Genomic DNA, 18,526 nt, shown 5'->3' with positions numbered 1-18,526 from the left:
CTTCTGTATTCCTAGGTGGCTGAACTGCAACTCTTTTGATGGGGAAAGAGCAACAACGGCGGCTTTGGTATATTGGGGACCGAAACCCTGAAGGTCTATTTATATTTGAGCATGGCACCCATTAAACCCTAAAGCCCAAATAAAATAGTATCTAAAACCCAAAAGATAATATATCTAAAATCCAAAAGATAATTATCTAAGAAACAAAAGATAATATCCGGTTTTATTCTCATTTAATTCCAAATCAAAAGTAACAATGACTTATTCAATTAGCATTTATAACAATAAATGAGATCATCATTATATAAGTCATTTAATTTGAAATAGCATCATTTGTGATTATAATTGATATATGTATTGCCCACAAATAAGTTAGGAAATTAAATAATTTCCTAACACCTGAAAGATAAACTGTTAGTCAAATTCGTCCTTCTGTCAATTGGATGATGACGTGTCACATTAAGTACCATGTGGCATGATGATGTGATATGCCACGTGGCAGGTTAGTGACACGTGGCACGCCACGTGACAGGTTAGTGACACGTGGCATGCCACGTGTCACTTGACATGTAAAAAAAGTTTTTATTAGTCAAAATAGTCCTTGAAATTCCAGACGTAAGTCATTTTCATCACTCAAATTTTAAAAATTAATCAAACTAGTCCTTATATAATTTTTTTATTTTTCTTCATAATATTATATTTGAAATATTTTTTTATACTACTAATTTTAATAAAAATGTAATTGACAAACAAAACATTAATAATGGTATCTTTTCTTCTTAAAATTTTTTTTAATAAAATTATCTCTCTCCTTTAATTCTTCTCAAAATCTCTCTTATTCTTTTCTATTTTAAAACCTTTTTCTTACATTATCACATTTTTCTAGAATATATATATATATATACTCAAAATTGAAATGTATCTATTTGTTAACCTAAAAAAAGTTATATGCTCAAAATTAAAATTTTTGTATTAAAAAAAAATTATATAATCTATCTCAAACATATGAAATACACAAAAATTTATATAACTTATCATATGAAACATATGAAATACACATATAATCTATCATAATAAATTTATGTTGTGACCTTTCCATGTTTAGGAACTTGACTACCTTGTTGGGCTGTATCAAACCCAAAGAGGCCATTTGCTGCCATTGTGGGTGGTTCCAAGGTCTCATCCAAAATTGGAGTGTGTTTATTATGATAGATTATATGTGTGTTTCATATGTTTTATATGATAAATTACATAAATTTTTGTGTGTTTTATATGTTTGAGATAGATTATATAATTTTTCTTTTAATACATAAATTTTGATTTTGAACATATAACTTTATTTAGGTTAACAAATACATACATTTTAATTTTGAGTATATATATATATTCTAGCAAAATGTAATAATGTAAGAAAAAAAGTTTTAGAATAGAAAAGAATAAGAGAGATTTTGAGAAGACTTAAAGGAGAGAGATAATTTTATTGACAAAATTTTTAAGAAGAAAAGATACCATTATTAATTTTTGGTTTGTCAATTACATTTCTATTAACAAGAAAAAATTAAGAAAAATTATATAAGGACTAATTTGATTATTTTTTAAAATTTTAGGGATGAAAATGACTTACGTCTAAACTTTTAAGGATTATTTTGATTAAAAATAAAATTTTTACATGTCAAATGACACGTGGCATTTGTCACTGACCATTTTAAAATTTGAGGGATGAAAATGACTTACTCTAAACTTTTAAGGACTATTTTGACTAATAAAAAACTTGTTACATGTCAAGTGCTACATGGCATGCCACGTGTCACTGACTTGTCACGTGGCGTGTCGCGTCATCATGCCACGTGGTATTTAACGTGACACGTCATCATCCAATTGACGGAAGGACTAATTTGACTAACAGTTTATCTTTCAGGGACTAATTTGATTAAAAAAATTATTTGGGGACGAAAATAAAGATCGCGTGATCTTTTAGAGACGAATTTGAACATTAACCCATAATTTTCGTGTAAGATATTGTACTTCAATTCAGAAATAATTTCTTAATAAAGACATATATAGTTTTCTTTAAAATCTGACAAGGACGAAAAACATGCAAAGAAAAACTCATAACAAAGGATGCAAAGAGGTTGGATACGCCTGTGCTAATTTATTTATTTATTTATTTTAAACAAAGGTAGGTTTTATTTCATGACCATGGATTCGATAACATAGGAGTATCCTTAACCATCCTACAAATATTTATAAAACGAATTCTATTTTTTTGTTTGTTGGAAGAATTCATAATTAAGATATTTATTTTTTTATTTATGTTTTTTATTTTTTACACATTCCTCCTTTAATCACAGTTTTAAAGAGGAGATATTTATTTCTGCTAAGATTCTTGCCTCCTTTTACTATTGTCGCTCGTTCTCTGTTCCTCTTCTTCTGCGGTCGCTCGTTCTTTGATCTTCGCTATTAGTTGTTGTTGGTTTTCTGTTTTTTACCGTGCGCTGTTGTTGCTATCTGCTTTTCTCCCTGTATCTTGTCGTATCTCACTATCGTTGATGGGTAGTCTCACCATATCTCTTCCGAGTCTGTTCGAAGTCGAAGCAACGTTTCTTCTCCTTTCTAGACTTGCTGTCTCCGGCTCTTTGCTTTAGTTCGATAATTCAGTTCAGATATATCTCTCAATTTAGTTTCTTTCTTTTCAAAATTTCGATTTCAATTTAGAAATGGAAATAATATGAGAAAGTCTGTTGATATTTTTTTAACATTACTACAACATTTTGGGTCTATGGCTACGATCTTTTTGGTCACGATAAAAAATTGTGTCACGGTACACAATTTTTTACAGTGATAAAGAAAAAACTATGATCACGATTTTTTAAAAAAAGGTGGCCTAAAAAGATTTGTGGTCACGATTTTGGAGAGTGACCCAAAAGAATATATGATCAGAGTCTTCTAAAGTAACCAAAAAAGATCTATAATCACAATTTTTTTTAGCTTTTTAAATTCACCCCAAAACTGCGTTGTTTCACCTCTACCAAAAATCCATTTTTTTTTTTTATTATCCCTCCCCAAAACGTGGTCATTTCCCCTCCATCCCAAAATCCTCATTGCCTCGAAAGAAGATAACCCTAGCTAGCCAAAAGCCCTGTGTGTGTTGTTGTTCTTCTTTTTCTACCTACTTCCGAGGTCTCTTCACTGCGCCGTTTTCTTTCCTCCCAGCCCCCACCATCGCCGAGCTCAACTCAGTCTCTCTATTCACTGTGTGCGCTCCTGGCCGTGGGTCGTCACTGATTCTTTGCCTCCTCGCCAGGCTTGGTGTTGCTTCCCTGCGTTGCGTCATGTCGCACCATCACTACTTCGCGTCGTGTCTCGCCATCGCTTCGTTGCCTGTCGCGTCATGTCTCTGGGTAACTCTCTCTCACCGCGAGCTCACCCTGTTCCAGTCTTCTTGCAAGATATTCAGAATACCCAATCGGAATCCCAGCAGAAGCGTTTGGGTTCTCATCTAAATATATTTTCAAGTTCAGCAATACGGTATGTATGTCCAACTTAATGTGCATAAATTTATGTGGTTTTAATACTTGGACTTCCTTTGATGCTATTAAGTGGTAAGCATATTGGATTGGCTGCATTCTTTCCTCAGAAGGAAGAGGAATGGAAAACATGCAAAAATAGAACCAGGTTTCATTGGCCTAAGTTTGCATGGATCATTTCCTAATTTTTATAGTTTTAATCAGTTGTACACACATGCAGAAGTTTAATTTGCATGTATCTACTTGTTGCATTTAGGCAGGAGAAAGCTTGGAGGAAGTTATGAGAAGTGAAACATGGGAGGAGACTGGTATTAAAGTGGGAGAAGCTCTCAGCCATGACCTGGTAAAATATATTCCACATACCTTAGTTTAACTTTATGTTCTCATTTTAGTATTTCTCTATATTTGACACATGACAAACATGTGGGATGCTTAATTTATTACTACCTTATATAAAAGCAGTTTGTTCAATCTGAATATTGTTTAGGAGTTCATGTCACTATTAATGACGATGGTTATACACTTATACTTGGTAGAGTATTAACAGTAGAACTCGATTCAATCAATCTTTGTTTCCCTTGATTTATTTTGCATAATAGTATGTGAATAATAGCAAAAGGGTTATTTCTATTAAGCAAGTTGTTAACAAAGTCAAACAGTAATGACAAAAATATACTATCAAGGAACTTCACTATGAAGTAGTAAAAAGAGACAAAATAGTTTAGTTTGTGGAAGGTATGTAATAAAGCAGAGAGGCTACTCTACATAACAAAGTGCACAGAAATCAATATATGCTTGGTTGAAGTTGCAATTTGCAAATACTTATTTTGCATAGCCGGTGTTCTCGAGTTTTAGACTATAGAAACAGCTTGTGCTAGAAGAACCATGCCCCTATGGGATCTCAAATGCTCAAACAGAATTGCCTCTAATAAAAGGACACTCAAAGTAAGTATGAAGAAAATGTTAGGATTGTTAAAATGACATGATTTGCTATATTATGATAATTATTCTAAACCAGTATGTGGTTCGAAAAGTCCACAGAAATAGCCGTCATAAGGATCACTATCTTTCTTTTTTCTTCCATGAAATGAGAGGCAATATCACACTCGGAATAATACAAATGCATGTAACGTTACTTGCTGCATGTCTATTAGATAGTATCACCATCACTGCTTCACTACAAGATTTTGCTAATAAGTGACTTGGGTTCAAATTCCCAATTTTATAATCCTTTATGCTTGTTGCCTCTTATGTGTAGTATTACATAAGGTCTAATTGGACTTTGTAATATCGATATATATACAGTTACTAATATTTTCCTCCTTAAATTTTTATTTTTCTTATTTCTAAACTTATAATAATTTAGTTCAATATAGAATGGGTAGACCTATTTGCATAAAAAAATAGTAGGATAATCAATTAATCATATAGGAATATACATTTGATAAAATGGTAAAATACACAGGTTTGTTTCAATCAAGAAAACCCTGCATTAATAGATGATATGGGTTTATTCTTCTATTTTACACCTATACTTTATTTTTCATTTCATTTTTTAATTACGGTAATAATGCTGTTTTTGAATCACTTTAATGCAGGATTCAAGCAAATTGAAGAGAAGTGATTGAATTTATCTGTGGGTCTTTTTTTTGTCGGCTTTGTTGCGAACTGGATTTACTTTTGGTCATGATGAGTTCATGAATGAAATATTTATTTGGGGATGTTGTAAAATATTTTTGTGATTGTATATCGGTGTTGACTTGATCTGGAACACTAACTAGACATGTATTGGATGATGATTAGCTTTTGTCTAAATAATTTAGGCCAATGATAAGGATATAAGGATTCCTATTAACAAGTTATATATATGTGAGCATGTTGAACTTATATAATTAGTCTTCCCTCTCAAGAGGTTCTAGAATATTCATTCAATTAATGGTCAAGTAAATATTTAATTTTCTTCCTTTTCCAATAAAACAGCTTCTCATTTTTAAGATGTATTATTATATGAAAAATTATTATATGAAATGGTACAATTCTAAATTTTGATTAGTTTAAAGACTTGGGTTTTGACTATGAAAAAATTGATGCATGTCCTAATGACTGCATGTATATCGAAATGAGTACATAAATGACTCAGTTTTTTATATCTGTGGAGAGTCTCGATATAATCAGACTCTTGCTACAGACGACAACGAAGATGACTTTGCATTTTCGAATAAAGTTTATAAGATTGCTGCAAAAACCTTAAGATACTTTCCTTTAATACCAAGGTTTAAAAGGCTTTTTATGTGTCCAAACACAGCAAAGGCATTGAGGTGGCATGATGAGGAGTGTTTGAAAGACGGTTGCATAAGGCACCTTGTTGATGGCCATGGAAGAACTTGGATAGTCGGTACCTAAACTTTTCAAAAGAACTTCGCAACTTGAGGCTTGGGTTGACAAGTGACGGTTTTAATCCTTTTCAAACTATGAATGTGTCACATAGCACATGATCAGTTGTCTTAATGATGTACAACTTTCCTCCGTGGATGTCCATTGGTGCACGAAAATTACACTCACACTATGTAATTCCGCACAACTAGGGGTGGAAAAAGGCCAGGCGGCCTGCCAGGGGCCTGCAGTCTGGCCTGTGTTTGGCCTGGCCTGTTATAAAATAGCAGGCCCAAGCTCTTTTAAAAGTTTTAATACATTAATAGGTCAGGCCCAGACTTACTAATTAGCCTTATAGGCCTGTCAGGCCTGTCTGAGCCTGTTAAAATATAATTAAATATATAAATAATTATTTATTATTAATAAAATTATGAGATATTTTAAATATGTTAAAAGTTTAAAATTTTTTATAAATATTAAATATATGACATATTACATATAACTATTTTTATTAAAGGATCAGACCTTATAACAGGCTTCAGGCTAGGCCAGACTGAATAACAGGCCAGGCCTAGTACTTTATAAAGAGCCAATAACAGGCTGCAGGCCAGGCTCAGGCCAATCAACTGTATGACAGGCCAGGCCTGTTAAGAGCAAAGCCTGGCCTGTTTCCACCCCTACGCACAACTAACCAGCAAGTGCACTAGGTCGTCCAAGTAATACCTTACGTGAGTAAGGGGTCGAATCCCACAGAGATTATTGGCTTGAAGCAAGCTATGGTTATCTTATTATTCTTAGTCAGGATACCAATAGGGTTCTTTAGTTTCAGTTGTAAAAAGTGAAAGAGCATGAAATGAGTAATTGTTACGCAGTAATGGAGAATATGTTAGAGTTTTGGAGATGTCTTGTCTTCTGAATCTCTACTTTTCCCCTGTCTTCTTCTTCACGCACGCAAGGTTCCTCCTATGGCAAGCTGTGTGTTGGTGGATCACCGTTGTCAATGGCTACCATCCGTCCTCTCAGTGAAAATGGTCCAGGTGCGTTGTCACCACATGGCTAATTATCTGTCGGTTCTCGATCATGTCGGAATAGGATCCATTGATCCTTTTGCGTCTGTCACTACGCCCAACACTCACGAGTTTGAAGCTTGTCACAGTCATTCAATCCCTGAATCCTACTCAGAATACCACCGACAAGGTTTAGACTTTCCGGATTCTCAAGAATGCTGCCAATGGATTCTAGCTTATACCACGAGGATTCTGATTAAGAAATCCAAGAGATAATCATTCAATCGAAGGTAGAATGGAGGTGGTTGTCAGGCACACATTCATATATTGAGAATGGTGATGAGTGTCACAGATCATCACATCCATCATATTGAAGTGCGAATGAACATCTTAGATAGAAACAAGTGTGTTTGAATAGAAAACAGAAATAATTGCATTAATTCATCGAGACACAGCAGAGCTCTTCACCCCCAACAATGGAGTTTAGAGACTCAAGTCGTCAAAGAGTACAAAGTTCAGATCTAAAATGTCATGAGATACAAAATAAGTCTCTAAAAGTTGTTTAAATACTAAAACTAGTAACCTAGGTTTACAGAAAATGAGTAAACTAAGATAGATAGTGCAGAAATCCAATTTTGGGGCCCACTTGGTGTGTGCTGAGGCTGAGACTTGAGCTTCTCACGTGCCTGGGTTGTTTCTGGAGTTAAACGTCAGGTTGTAACCTGTTTTGGGCATTTAACTCCAACTGGTAACCTGTTTCTGGCGTTTAACGCTAGAATGCAACATGGAACTGGCGTTAAACGCCAGTTTACGTCGTTTATCTTCACGCAAAGTATGAACTATTATATATTGTTGAAAAGTCTTGGATGTCTACTTTCCAACCCAATTGAGAGTGCGCCAATTGGACTCCTGTAGCTCCAAAAAATCTATTCCGAGTGCAGGGAGGTTAGAATTCAACAGTATTAGCAGTCCTTTTTCAGCCTGAATAAGATTTTGCTCAGCTCCCTCAATTTCAGCCAGAAAATACCTGAAATCACATAAAAACACACAAACTCATAGTAAAGTCCAGAAATGTGAATTTTGTATGAAAACTAATAAAAACATACTAAAAAGTAGCTAGATCCTACTAAAAACTACCTCAAAACAATGGTAAAAAGCGTATAAATTATCCGCTAATCATCCATGAAGTCAGAATATTATATGCTCTCTTTACTCATACCTAGACCTTGTTCACCAGGAAATAATATTGATGTTTTTTTGCAACCATTGATCGAAGAGTTGAATGAGCTATAGGTGTCAGGGATAGATACATATGATTCTTTTAAAAATGAAACCTTTCAAATGCATGCCGCACTTTTTTGGACAATCAATGATTTTCCAGCATATGCGATGTTATCCGATTGGAGTACCAAAGGGAAGTTGGCTTGCCCTTGTTGTAACCATGATACTTCTTTTTGTTATTTGAAACATAGCCAAAAGATAGTTTACATGGACCATAGAAGATTTTTGCCAGTTGATCTTTTAATGGAAAAACAGAATTCAGGGATCCACCATGAATGTTAACAGGTGAAGAGGTTCTAGATATGCTAAAGTCAGTAGATAATACTTTTGGGAAGGCGCAAAATAAAAGTAAAGGCCAATGGAAAAAAGATCAATCTTTTTTGAGTTACAATATTGGCATCATTGTATGATCAGGCACAACCTTGATGTAATGCATATCGAAAAAAACATAGTCAATAGTATAGTTGGTACCTTATTGGATATTCTTGGAAAGACAAAGGATCATGCAAAAGCTCTTTATTTAGTCTACTCTTTTATTCATTAGATTAGTATTCTTGTTAATATTCTCTAGTAATGACATTGGAAATAGATACCAAAAAGAAAAAAAGTTTGTGGTCCCACCCAACTCAAGCATATTCATGCTATGGAGACACAGATAGAGTTAAAATGGTACAACGACAAACCCATAGGCCCAACAAAGACACAGGTTCAATTGTTTAGTCGGTTCTTAGGTACACTTGCAAGAAACTCTAATTTGGTCACGTTATTATATACTAATTGGCAAGCTTTGTCCAGTGAGACTAAAACTTCAATGTTGGATTATGCAAAGGTAAGTTGATCATTCTGCTTTTTAAATTGTTTACAAATAGGTTTAACATGTATGGTAAAATAACATAATTCGTTGTTTCTTTGAAGTCTAAATATAACATTCCTAGTGATGCTGAGCCTTGGGTGATAGATACCATTGGAGAGATCCAAGCAAAAATGAAATCATCGAATGGGTCCAGTTAGTTTTGAATTAGTACGCACTGAATTGGTATTTTTTTGTGCTTTTTATTTAAGTATTTTTGCATCTTTTATGTTATATGTGTTTACTTAGTCACATGTTGGTGGGTTTTTTTTGTAGCGTGCAAAGAAGGAAGACAATAAAGATCCATCACAATCTGAGATGTTTATTGTAACTCGTACGAACAAAAAAGGATAGACTGATTCGGAAACACGAGAAACGATTGTGAGTTGTCTAGTTTCTTAGAAAAGTACACCAAACAAGAAATGTGTTAGCTATTTTTTTTATTCTGAAGCATTTGGGTGCATACACTTATTTTGATCCTATTTGTGTGTAATAGGATCATTTTCAAAATTTGAAACAAGTAGGATATAGTGATGATGAAGCAATTCAAATAGTTTTCGAAAAGGAGAGACATGGTAGAGTTTGTTTTTATGGTCGATCAGTCATAAAATTCTCTCTTAAATAGGATAAGCAAATCCGACAAATGCAACAACAACATACTGAAGTGGTTTCAACTATGGAGAAAAATCAAAATAACTTAACTTCCAAGTTGGATGGTTTAACAAACTTGATTAAAACGTTATTGCAACAAGTCAATCCTGGTATGAGTGCAGAATAAGTGCAAGTAATGATAGAAGCCGTCCAACAATCTCCGCCTGATGCGAGTAGTGCACCAAATGATGCGCGGCATAGCATTCAACCTTCACTTAGATCGAACCATGTATCAAAGGATATGGGAGTAAGTACTATTCAAAATTTGTAGTTAAATTAATAATGTACTTTTGGTAAATGATATATCATGAATTTGAGTTAAAGTTAATGTTTTAGGATTCTGAATCATTTATATTTATATATGGAAACCGGCTGCAAAACTGAAACAAACATATGCATAAGACAAGTCTAGGCTTTTCATAGTGAAAATAATTGCTTGGCCTCTCAATTTGTGACGTACGTGGATGTCTCACAAGTCATGCGTTTTTTTTCTTGGAAAGTGCAGATGTTATGTTTAAGTGCTGAAAAAATTCAATCAAGAATTTTTATTCACCTTCCAATTTCTATGTTCTTCAATTCAAATCATATTGCTTATGATTCTTAATTTGTTCACTTATTATACTACTAGTAACTTAGTTTAATACATCAATTAGTCATATATGAAAACCTTGTTTCAGCAGCTTACTTGCTAACTGAACGCAAAATCAAGTAAGAAAAAGGTTTAAAACTCCTTTATTTTATCTTCCCCCTGTATTAATAATGGAAATGAGTTCTTTTTTATTATTTATTTATTTTGATCGATGAAGAAACTCAACGAGTTACTGCAGCAAGTATAACTTGCAAAATTCCAAAAGCAAGAAACTAAATAAGCATAGTTTATCTTATAGCCTTATTTTGCTGCATATGTACTGCATCATCAAAAGCATTTTTGCTCTATTCTAACATGTTTATTTCTTTTGCTAGCAAGAAGACATGATGTGATGAAGAAAATATGTTCCATACAAATATGACATGGGATGGGTCTTACAGTGACCTTAGTTATGTAAATGTAATATTTTGATGTATTCTGTACTTTTTGATGTATTACATGTAATTGGATAAATTACACTCTATTTTGATTTGTATTGTTTCGACTAAAAATTAAACATATCTATCTTATAATGAAACTTTTATGATTTAGATTTCTTGAATATATGTATAGTCACCCTTTTCACTAGCTATGGTCACAGTTTTTTACCGTGACTATAGGCCTTTTTTGTAGTGCACGTGTGGAATTATAGCATTGGTTAGTTTTAGCAATTTTAGCACTTCAGAAAGTTATGTTTTTCTTTCTTTCAGATAGCATTGGTTAGTTTTAGCAATTTTGACTAGTTATGTTTTTTGTTAGTGGAAGATAAAAATTTTGCAAAACTGTTTACATTTGTTGTTGAAAAGCATTGCTATGTCATTATTATTCATAGACTAGGGTTCAAGTTCAGAAGATATTATAATAGACTTTTAGAAGTTATTGCATGTCAATTCGATCTATTATGTTTGTATTATATTTTATTACTGTCAAGCGATTACTTGGCTTGGGAGTGTGTTGTTCTTGATTCTTGTATCTGACATTGTCCTACCACGTGGTGTATCATTATGTTCAAAACACAATTTTTAGCCTTTTCACGTGTTTATGCATATCAGATTATTAACATTGTGATTGAGTATCTATTTTCTTTTGTTTGGCCTAGAGTTGAAATTGTCCCTGTCCTCAATGGCCCAATTTTATATTGGTTGCTCTCCAAGCTTGCAAAAGGTGTTGAGAAGACCTCCTCTCATTTCTCCCTAAGGTTCTTGCTTTCTGCAAGTAAGAACACTACAAGAAAAAAGCGTATTTGTAACAAAAAATTGTTACAAAACGTCGAAATTTCGAAACAAGTTTTTTGTAACAAAAAAAGGGGCCGTTGCAGTAAGTCCCGTTACAAAAAGTTTTTGTAACGAAAAATGAAACTGTTACAATTCAATATGATATTTTGTAACAATTTTTTTTGAAACAAAAAACCAGAAACCGTTACAAAAGCGGTAACAAATTTTGATCTTCAGGGTATTTTCATGACAATCTATTTTTTTTCTATCAAAAAATTTTGTTACAAAATGTAACATGATTTTGTAACATTTTTTTTTCTATAGTTACAAAAGCAAATTAATTATTTTGTAACAATTTTTTTAATACAAATTGCATACATAATTTACTACATTATTTTTTTAAATTAACTAATATATTAACTATTTTAATAAGCAAGTTTACATCTATATAATATGCAAAAACATACATAAGTCAAACAAGATCCTTTTAACTAAAATTGTTTTCAAACAAAATAACATTAGTGAGTACATTAATTAGTTCTACAAGTTATATGTCTTGCATATATAAGTTCAACCAAAACATAAAAGTTCTAACATAGATTAGTATTTCTATGCATCAAAATATTCTTGAGCCCTCAAAGTATCATATGATCACCATTTCAGTACTCCTGTAAATAAGAAAAATCGAAAGAAACAATAAGAAACAAGATGTAACACTAATTATAATTTTTCCACTAAGTTTTATACAAAACGTTTAGAAATATTTTGGCAGAACCTCCCCTTAAACTTGGATATTTCCACCGTTTACGGTTCCAACAAAAACAACCAATTCACAACTTATGTCTCAGCCAATACCCAACCAAATTATCAAACCAAATAATAGCACATTTATCATTTTTCAACCATGACACAAGTAAAATGTGATAAATAGATCCATATACAATTAAACTATACTAATAATATATGAATCATCTAAGAATATGTATTAAAACTATAAGCAATTTTAGGAGTACCTTTAATTGTCTAGTTTCTTTTATCGTCAAAACGCGCTATGAAAGAGTACGACTTATTGAGGTTTCAATTGAGTTTTCACTCTAGCTAATTCTTCCTCTTGTATTTGTTACTCTTCAAGTTTTTCTTTAAGCACATCTATTACACAAGCAAAATTCAACTAAGAAATTCAATAAATAAATTCAGTTCACTGTATCTACCAAACAAGTTAATGTATCCTCTAATTTGGGTGACGACCTTGTAAACCATTGATCATGGTTGCATGCTGACTATGAATAGAGAGTTTCTTGTCAGTAGAATGAACACGCTTTGCTTGATCATTTCCTGCTGCATGTTAAATGGTTTGATAAGTAGAATTGAAGTAAGATTTCCAATAAGTCATCAAATTCATATAAGTAGTGGAAGCCCATACCTTCCTTGTTTAACAGATTAAGCCCCTTTCATGCACAATTTTAAGACGAACTGCATATGCAGCCATCAAAACATCTACATCATTCTCAGTGGCAGTACATGTCACCCCCCATGTCTTCTGAAGACTGCTAATAATGACCAAAAAATAAATAATGAATGAAATACTGGTAAAGAATCCATCCTAAGGTAAAACAAAGATTCAAGGTCCCACCTAAGGATGGAGTTTGATATATACAACATCAATTTTCCTTCTTTGAAATTAAGGAGAAAAAGAAAAAGGAAAACAAAACACCCTACAATGAATCAAGTCCATGCAATAAAATATCATAATTCACTTGAGTTATGTTCACTAATTGACAACATATATATTTAAATATAATGAAAAAGATAAAAAAAGAGAAGATATATACTGAGATAGAGTTGGTGAAGCATAGTGAGTAAGATGCAACACAATTGGAGTATGTTCATAATAACTTTGCCACATTAATTAGCTTAATAAGCAACACCTCAGAGCTTAGTGTTGCTGCTGCAGCATCATCCATTAGCTTTTGCATTGAATAAGGATGCAGCTTTTGGTGTTAAAAGATAGAATCATATTCTATTCTATCCCCATTATGTATCTGAGTCTAAAATTATCTCAAAAGTTCAAACCCTATTCCTGATTTTAGGGCCACAATAAGAACAACACTCTATATCCCTCTTTCCATAGAAGTCACGGTCACACATTACTCCACCATCAATTGAATACACTAAGCTACATTATCAAGCATTGTAGAAGGGAAGCTGTTATCAATAAGTCATGATCACAGATTGCATCAGCAGCAGCAATCATATTACTGTGCTATGCATTTTATATAATAGACACAAATTAATACAACACTAACTGTTCTTTCTAGCAACTTATACAAAATGCAAGTAATTAACAAAGGAAAACCCATCATTATATCAAACAGTTTGCAGTCATAACTAACAAATAGGGAAAAAAGAGGAAACTAACCCAGATCGTGGTGATACTCATAAGGATTCCTCATCATCCTCTTCATAGCAGACGACGGCATGACAGCAGAAGCAGAAGAGGTTCTGTTCCTCGGATTCAAAAGCAGCTAACAGCGCAGCCTCGAACCACTCTCGCGTGTTCTGTTCCTCGCATCAATGGCGGCTCAGCAGCGACTTCGCGGGCTCCCTCTCTTCCTCTGCAAGCTCGCACCGTTGACGGCCTCCTCGCGACGGCTTCCTCCCTCGTGCGTCTCTGCTCTGGCAGTGGGATGAACAGCAACGACACGGCTCCACAAGACGGCGACGCTCCTCCTCGCGCGATTCTGATAGCAGCTCGTGGACAGACCAAACGGCGGTGGCAACAGCGCGGCCTTCTCCTCCTTCTCCTTCCTCAGCTCGCACCTCTCTTCTCTGCGCGACATGACGGCGCGGCGGCAGTGACACCCGCCGGCGCCGTCCTCACTCTCCCCTCCCCTTCTTCCTGTGAATCCCTCTCATCTCTACCCTTTCTGTTTCTTGAGTTCAGTGCTGTTGTGTGTGTTTCAAGCTTGATGAGTTTGCTGAGGGCATTTAGGTCTGGGGCAGGGCTGCGGGCCTGCGGCTGGGAGAAGAGTAAGGGTGGATTAGGATTTTGAGTAAAAATAAGTCTAGGGTTAGTTTTGTAATTTTAAATAAAAGTGGGGATAATATAATAATTAGGAATAAATTTTACTCCAATAATAATAATGTATAAAAATATTATTTGTTCATCAATTTTATAAATTATTTTTAATAAAATATTCAAATTCAAAAATTAGAAATAATATAATTAATTTCTTTATTTTCCAAAACAGCAGTATTAATATTTTAAATATTAATTATTTAGTCTAAATTATATAAAATTATTATTATTTCATAATTACCAACTTTATAATTTAAATATAGAAAATAATCTAATAATTATAAAATTGAATAATAATCCTAATTTATTTCAAATTCAATTAATCAAAACTTGCTCTAATTATCTTTAATAAAATAATTTCTGAAATTAAGACTATAAATAACTATATGATTTGAGAGTTGATCATAATAAGATTTTCAAAAGTTTCGGGTCTTACAGATATGATGGTGGTGGTGATGGCGGCGGCGATGGAGGCAACGACGGCTGCGGGCTTTAGGGTACCTCTTGCACATTTTCACGAGATCTTCTCTCAGTATGCAGGGGAGTTTTATAATTTGCCACAAATAAAATATTTTGTGTAAATTTTTTAAAATTTTCACTAAAAAATCTCCACTAATTATTAAAAAATTTGTAGTGTAAAAATCTGATTATTAATAAAAATTAATGAATACATACATTATATAAAAAATTTAATTTTTGAAATAAAAAAATTATTTTAAAAAAATATATACACATTTTTTTTTACTCTTAAAGTGTTTAACATTTTGAAAAAAAAAATTGTTATAAAATATGCTTATATTTTATGACAAATAATTAACTTGTTATAAACAATATTGAATTTTGTGATAAATTAATTTTTTGTTACAAAATAACTAGAGTTTTTGAAACAAAAAAATTATTTTGTTACAAAATAATTGGAGTTTTTGAAACAAAAAAAATTGTTACAAAATATTTTGAATTTTTGTAACTTGTTATTTTTTTGTTACAAAATATTACAATATTTTGTAACAAAACACTATATTGTTACAAAAACTAACATAATTTGTAACAAAATAAAATAGGTTGTGACAAAATATTATCATGTTTTGTAACAACTTGTAATGTTGTTACAAAACATTATTCTTTTGTAACAATAAAAAATTATTATTACAAAATATTATTTTTTTGTAACAATTTTAAATTTGATACAAATTTTTTGTTACAAATGTTTCATTTTCTTGTAGTGGAACTTTAACTTTTGTATCGTTGTTATTACTACTTTTATGTGAGATTTATCTCTAACTTGCTCATGTTTGTAAAATTAGGGAATTTATTTCTCTTGAAGGCATTGTCGGCAAAGGTAGTCATTGATGCACATTCTATATGAAATTTTCGGAGGCCTTTATTTCTAATATAGCCACTTCATATGCCTATTTTCAAACTGAAGCTCAGGCTTCAAGAAACTCATCCCCAACAGTGACCAATGAAGCTGTTTAGAAGGCTGCAAGTGTTTGTCTTTTTATTGATTATGTTCATTGTTTACTGTGTTTAATTTGATATGTTGTATAAATAATTATGCTTGTACCCATTGCTCTCATTGTTTTTCTTAGGTTGTTGCATTGAAGGATTCTGAGGCTGTTGCACTAGAAGAACCAAATCAATTTCCTTTTTTGGTTTTAATTTTTTGTTTGTTATATAACAAAAATGTGCTTTGATGTTTCTTAGAAAAAATGAATAAATAAAGAGAGCCTATTTTCTTTATTAGAGTATCTTTTTTTCTTACTCTTATATGTATCATCAAAAAGAGAAATATTTTAGAGATTTCTTAAGAAGTTTTGCAGAACAAATATTAAATAACGTGAAATAACACTACAACAATTTCTACAGATAGCAGCAAAAATTGTATGGCAGTTTTATCAAACCGTCGTCAAATGAATAATTGCGAGGCATATGGCGGCAATTAAGATTGGGGCTGCAATTAGCCTTATATTTAGCGGCGGTTTTCCTAGAACCGCTGTGATATATAACATGGGTGAATTATTATTTTACATTCTGCGGCAGTTTTCTTCCAACCTCGAGCAAATTGCGTTTGACTACGTATTTCAATTTTTTTATTAATAACCATTTGGGTATAATCTAGTTAAGTTAACACTACTTTTATGAGCTACATATATTTAAATTATTGTTACTTAAACTCGAATACTATTTCTAGATTCGTTTTAGTAAAAAAGTTAATAAGTTAAATAAGTTATATATGTTAACTCATGTGAACAAATTTACCAATAAGATTTTCTCGTTTACTATATTGTCATTTAAATTTGCATTCAAACATAAATATAAAAGAAAAAAAATATAAGGTTATAGTCTGAATTTATAAACTTAAAATAAAGTTCTAACGAGCATAAATTAAAGTTACTCTTCTTTAAAGTTATGCCTTACTAAACCTAAATCAAGGAATTTTAAAAGTTGATAAATATGTAAAACTGCAACCCAAACCATTAAATTAAGGGAATCAAAATAACTCTTATAATAACAGGTCAAAATTTCTCTTCAACATCATGTTGACTTGGCAAAAAATACTCTGTCAATAATCTATGGCTTTCACGTCTTACAGGATCTGATATGTCATTTCCAGACCATGTCTTTTTTATCAGATTAAAGTACCTTTTCATAACATGTATATCATCTTGTCTTTGTTAGTCTTTTAATATTTCATTGTCTTCTTCCAGAACCTTATTGTGATTAAACTGCATGGATTTGTTAATTCCAATGGAGGAGATATCATCTAAATTGTTTTTCTGAATCAGACTCTTCTTTATTTAGACTGTCAGGAACAATTTTGCCAGAATATTTAGCTAATACTGAAAATATCAATTTGCATACAACAAAATAAGTATACTGATAAACCCCTATTTTATGATTCAGCCTGTGCTTAAATTGAGTGTTTTTATCAAATCTTTACCCACTTATTCATGCAAATTGCATGGTTTTACTATTCCTTCCTTATTTTATGATATATGAGAAAACATGTTTCCTATGCTTTAAAAATATTAAATTTAATTATTCTTTATTACCATTCGATGCCGTAATTTGTGTGTTAAGTATTTTCAGGTTTTATAGGGCAGGAATGACTTAGAAGATAGAAAAGAAACACACAAAAATAGAAGGAACGCACAAAATAGAGTTTTTGAAGAATCAGCAACGACAACGCGACCGCGTGCCTTGCGCAAAATGGAGTCGACGCGAATGCATGGACGATGCGAACGCGTGACTGATGCGGACACGTGGAAGAGAAAAACTTCAGATGACGCAGACGCGTGACCCACGCAAACGCGTGATGAACCCCACGTGCAGAAAATTACAGAAGTCGGCCCAGCGAATTTTGGACCCTTTTCAGTCCAGATCCAAACCCAGAGAACACAGATTAGAGGCTATAAAGTGGGGGAATCCATCAATTCATAAAACAATTCATTCATAATTCATAATTTTGGGTTTTAGATGTATTTTTTTAGAGAGAGAAGCTCTATCCTCTCTCTTAGTTTTTAGGATTAGGATTTCTCTTAGTTTTTAGGATTATGATTTCTCTTAGTTTTAGGATTGTTTCTTCATTCCAGGTTCAATGTTCCTCTAATTTATGTTCTCTTCTACTTTTATTTATTCTAATGCTTTTACTTGTTGATTACTTATGTTGCCAAATTGGCTTATGAACTCTTCATTTTAGATTTGAATATTCTATTCAATGCAATTTGAGATATTTCAGATTTATGATTGTTTTATTCTATTTATGATATAAATAATTTGGATTTTTTCCCTCTTGGCTTCGGTTGAGTAATTGGTGATACTTGAGTTATCAAACTCCTTTGTGATTGATAATTGGAATTTGTTGATTGGTTTGGATCCCTCTAAAGCTAGTCTTTCCTTAGGAGTTGACTAGGAC

The 18,526-nt window shown here is 32.5% G+C and overlaps 2 long non-coding RNA genes across 4 annotated transcripts; one reads left to right on the top strand and one right to left on the bottom strand.

Annotated features, from left to right (window-relative positions):
- The first annotated feature begins 3,058 nt into the window (after positions 1 to 3,058).
- LOC107489096 (uncharacterized) lies at positions 3,059 to 5,416 on the top strand. Its single transcript, XR_001592079.3, has 3 exons — positions 3,059 to 3,528; positions 3,784 to 3,870; positions 5,126 to 5,416. It is a non-coding gene; the product is annotated as an uncharacterized LOC107489096 (long non-coding RNA).
- A 6,609-nt stretch (positions 5,417 to 12,025) lies between these two features.
- Positions 12,026 to 14,539, bottom strand: LOC110281719 (uncharacterized). Of its 3 annotated transcripts, XR_008009656.1 has the most exons (5): positions 13,951 to 14,539; positions 12,955 to 13,078; positions 12,780 to 12,866; positions 12,545 to 12,680; positions 12,027 to 12,199 (listed from the first exon to the last, which is right to left on the bottom strand). It is a non-coding gene; the product is annotated as an uncharacterized LOC110281719 (long non-coding RNA). The 3 variants fall into 3 exon arrangements; XR_008009657.1 differs by lacking the exon at positions 12,545 to 12,680 and having other exon boundaries at positions 12,026 to 12,199; positions 12,743 to 12,866; XR_008009655.1 differs by lacking the exon at positions 12,545 to 12,680 and having other exon boundaries at positions 12,033 to 12,199.
- Positions 14,540 to 18,526: the final 3,987 nt, after the last annotated feature.

The sequence above is a fragment of the Arachis duranensis genome, chromosome 5, assembly GCF_000817695.3.
Source record: "Arachis duranensis cultivar V14167 chromosome 5, aradu.V14167.gnm2.J7QH, whole genome shotgun sequence".
NCBI lineage: Eukaryota > Viridiplantae > Streptophyta > Magnoliopsida > Fabales > Fabaceae > Arachis > Arachis duranensis.
Note: the sequence above shows the minus strand (reverse complement) of the source record. Positions and strands in the feature narration are given on the sequence as shown.